The sequence below is a fragment of the Eschscholzia californica genome, unplaced genomic scaffold (assembly GCF_041429995.1).
Source record: "Eschscholzia californica isolate CP2 unplaced genomic scaffold, dmEscCali1.0.p SCAF_3, whole genome shotgun sequence".
NCBI classification, from domain to species: domain Eukaryota; kingdom Viridiplantae; phylum Streptophyta; class Magnoliopsida; order Ranunculales; family Papaveraceae; genus Eschscholzia; species Eschscholzia californica.
This window is the reverse complement of record NW_028238420.1, coordinates 34,089,265-34,093,097: the sequence shown is the minus strand read 5'-3', so window position 1 is coordinate 34,093,097 and position 3,833 is coordinate 34,089,265. Positions and strand designations below refer to the sequence as shown.

The 3,833-nt window shown below is 35.5% G+C and overlaps 1 long non-coding RNA gene across 1 annotated transcript; it reads right to left on the bottom strand.

Moving 5' to 3' along the window:
* Positions 1 to 1,678: 1,678 nt before the first annotated feature.
* On the bottom strand, positions 1,679 to 3,614 carry LOC147549746 (uncharacterized). The gene is made up of 3 exons (XR_015238843.1): positions 3,380 to 3,614; positions 2,963 to 3,218; positions 1,679 to 1,970 (listed from the first exon to the last, which is right to left on the bottom strand). It is a non-coding gene; the product is annotated as an uncharacterized LOC147549746 (long non-coding RNA).
* Positions 3,615 to 3,833: the final 219 nt, after the last annotated feature.

Sequence of the window (3,833 nt, the reverse complement as noted above, 5' to 3'; positions counted from 1 at the left end):
GTTTACATAGCCCTCTTTAGTTTTTAACCTAGTTTTGGATAGTAGAACTATAATAGCTTTGAACCATTGTTGTTTACTAGGTTATCATCAACTTAGAACCAATTAGTAATACAATAGATATCCATTATGATTAGAAACTATTTACAACAATAATATAGTAACCCTAGACAATTATAGTTATATTAATGGGGTATGTATATACCTGGACAGCAACCTAGACTATTAGGATTATATAAACATAGTAGAAAATACATCCGGGCAGCAGCCTAGACGCTAATGATTATTCGTGTTTATGTTATTGTTATTGATAATTGATTGTATGAGATTATTTGTGTGATATTGGAGCATGAGTGCTACCAATAGTTGTGTGTGATATATTGCTTTAGGTTGTTAACCTAGAAAGTATAAGCTAGTCGGAACCAAGACTGGTTGGCTCGACATGTGAGTCGATTGCAAACACTAGTTATTTATGTGATATTAGATAACTTGGTGGACCATGATCTTGAGTTCCGTTAATGGAATGAACTAAGACTAGTTGGCTCGTCATGTGGATCGATTGCAAACACGGGTTTGTCAATGTGATATTGGACACCCCAGTGGACCAGGGGTTTGAGTTCAAATATGGATTGACGATTGTAATCCATAAGTAATCGGTGGTTGGCTCGCTTCCTGCTCATATGTGCTCGTGTTGCACGGATCCCCTTTTTGGGAGGTATCCATAGTTTATGAAGAGGTCTAAGTCGATGCAAACACAAGATCATTCTTGTGGACCACATACTTCTAGTTTGAGAAGTAATTACCAACTAGAGGTTGGCTCGCCTCCTGCTCATATGTAAAGTGCTCGTGTTGCACTGTGCTCGTGTTGCACGAATCCCCTTTTTGGGTGGTATGCTTTGTCTATTGAGAGGTTTAAGTCGATGCAAACACGAATGGCAAGTGACGCTATCTTGTGGACCTCAAAATTGGTTATGGCCCTCCAAAAGGGAAGTTGTATTGTATGAATCTCTTCAACCGTGTAATAGGTTGACTTCAATTGTGTTGGTACGAAAGGTGTAACATAATGGACTGTTATTATTGTTCTGTTGTTCGATACTTGGTTTTGTGTTGAATTGGTCTATTTAGACCTTAGGTAATTAGAAATCTACTAGCTGGGTTCTGACCCAGCCTACTATTTTTCAAGTGATAGAGATCGGGGAACGCCACCAGTTTGATCTCAGTTCGTCAGCTCGGAGTTTCTTTCTTAGTTTTCGCTTTCGAGATTAGGTAGTTATTTGGAGTTTCGCCTCCTAGACAGTTATTTATTTCATTCGATATTGTCCGACCTACGTGTCGATGATTTAGTAACATTGTTTGAGTTAAGAAAGTTTTAATGGATTTCTTTTAGATGATTTATTGATTCTTATGAGCTTCACATTTGATATTATTTGTCTCTTTTGATGGATATATCGACTATGTTTACTGTTCTGCGGAGAAATGCTTTGAGTTTAGGTTTTCGTGGCGGCCGACGTGGAAATCTAGATTTGGGGCGTTACAATACACCCCAATATCAGTGTCATATTCCTCACTACCATCAACGACCAGCCGACCACCATCATTATATTCTCGAAATATGCACTGTATTGGGGCATATGCACAGAGTTACACTAAAAACCTTGGAAATAAGTAAAGAACATCTATAGATCACAGAAACTTATTTGTAATCAAAATATAAATGAGTACCACGACGTATGAAAGTATTGATAAAAACTTACAAACTAGAAAATATTATAATACTGAAAATAAAAGAAAAATAAAAAACTTGGTGCTATAAAGAGACAACCATCTGTGTTCTTGAATATTTTGATGCACGCCCTTGCCATTGATATAAAGTATTATCAACTGTTGTTTCGAAAATATAGCCAATTGCCAACCTTGATTTTTTTTCTAAAACAGATTCATGGGTTAGGTTTACTGCCAACTTTAATCAAATTCTAAACAGGATCGGCCCTGACTTTTCAGTGGCCCGAAGCGAGATCTGAAAATGTGGCCCCTTCTATCAAATTGTAAAACGTATAAATGTATTACATGAAACGATGAAAATCGTAAATACTGCAAAATATTTTCATCATATTTATATAACAAAATAGTTTTTTTGATAATTACAATCACTGAAATTTTGTTATTCTTAAATTTTTCGATGCAAAGTCACTAATAATCGTCGAATAATCAAGACTGTCAGCCATATCCTTCTCAATAAATAATATAGCTAACCCGTTTAACCTTTCTTGCGACATAGTAGATCGAATATGAGATTTAATCAACTTCAACTTAGAAAAACTTCTTTCTACTGAGGCAACAGTAACTGGTATCGTTAACATAATTCTATAAGAAATCCATATGTTCGAGTAACAACCTTTCACATCTTTCAAAAAATTCTAGCACTTCAATTGGTCTTTTGATCTCATTTGGTAAAAGGCGCTTCAACACTTTCAGTTCAGAAAATAAGTCTAGTTCGTTTATATCATATGACTCATTATGCTTCAAAAAGGTTTCACGGCGACCACATGAATCTCTCAAATCACCATCATCTTGGGAGTTTAACTTTTTTTTAACTCAAATAGAAAACAAAATATTTTTTTGTACTTCTGGAATTGAACAACTTACAATTAAAAACAATAGACTTTGTTTTTAGAAATTGAATAAACAGTCCGGTTTAGCACTTTGGCTTGAAGAAAGGAAATGATATTAGGATATTTCAAAAACATTTTTGTTTCACTAAGTCAAACAAACTGTTGGACCCACCATTCATTTAAAGATCATCAAATTTGGTGGCCCTTTTTACTTAACATTTGTTAAATGGGGCCCTTCTAATTTTCTTAGAGAGTTGAACTTGTTTTATATTTCTTACAGAAATTAATGTTTTGGTGGCCCCTAAAAATCGGTGGCCCGAAGCGATGCTTTGTTCGCTTTGGCCCAGGGCCACCCCTGATTCTAAACCCCCGTTATATATTGTTCACGAAAATGGGATCAGGATCCAATTTGAATAGGAAATCCATAAACCATGCAACAGCTAGTTATCAAGATCTAAATATGAATGAACAAATGATCTAATAGACAAAGAAAAGTTACCAGCAATATCCACAGACAAAGATCCAACGATAACCCATCTGATTGTCAAGTTCAATACTGGATCGGTTCCCTCTCACTGATGCACAAGATTAAGCATTGCTATATCAGATCTGAACAAAAAAAACAATTAGAGTTTCCATAGAATTTTAAGATTGTGGCTCTTTTGTTTGAACCATAGAATTTAGGGTTTCGGTCAAAAAATATTGTGATAAAGAAGTTAGGTTTTTCCATTGTCTAGATCGAGGGGAAGGAGAGAGAGAGAAATCCGTACAGTAGGATCACGATCTTCTATTCGTCTTTTTTATTTTCCAATCTTCTGTTCCCTCTCTGATGATCGCACAATTACATCTCTGATGATCGGAGTCTCTCTATTTCTTGATTAAGAGGAAATGAGGAATGAACCGATTCTTGATCTTCTCTCTCTTCTCTCCCTAAAACCAGTTCTTGATATTTTCATTTCCTCCCACCATCTGTCAGCCGTTTGGGACTCCCCTCAAAATAAGAGTAACGCCACGTATGAGCATATTCCATTTCTTACCATTTTTATTTTTTTCTATAAAGCATATAGGAGTATTAAAAAGGGTCCGTAGGTATAAAGGCCAGTTTAAAAAAGATTTATGATTCAATCTTTCCAAAAAAATGGATTTTTAGTCCTTTTACATTATGGACAGAATAACCCATACTTTATGAAACTACTACCTTCAATGTCACTCCTTCAAAAAACG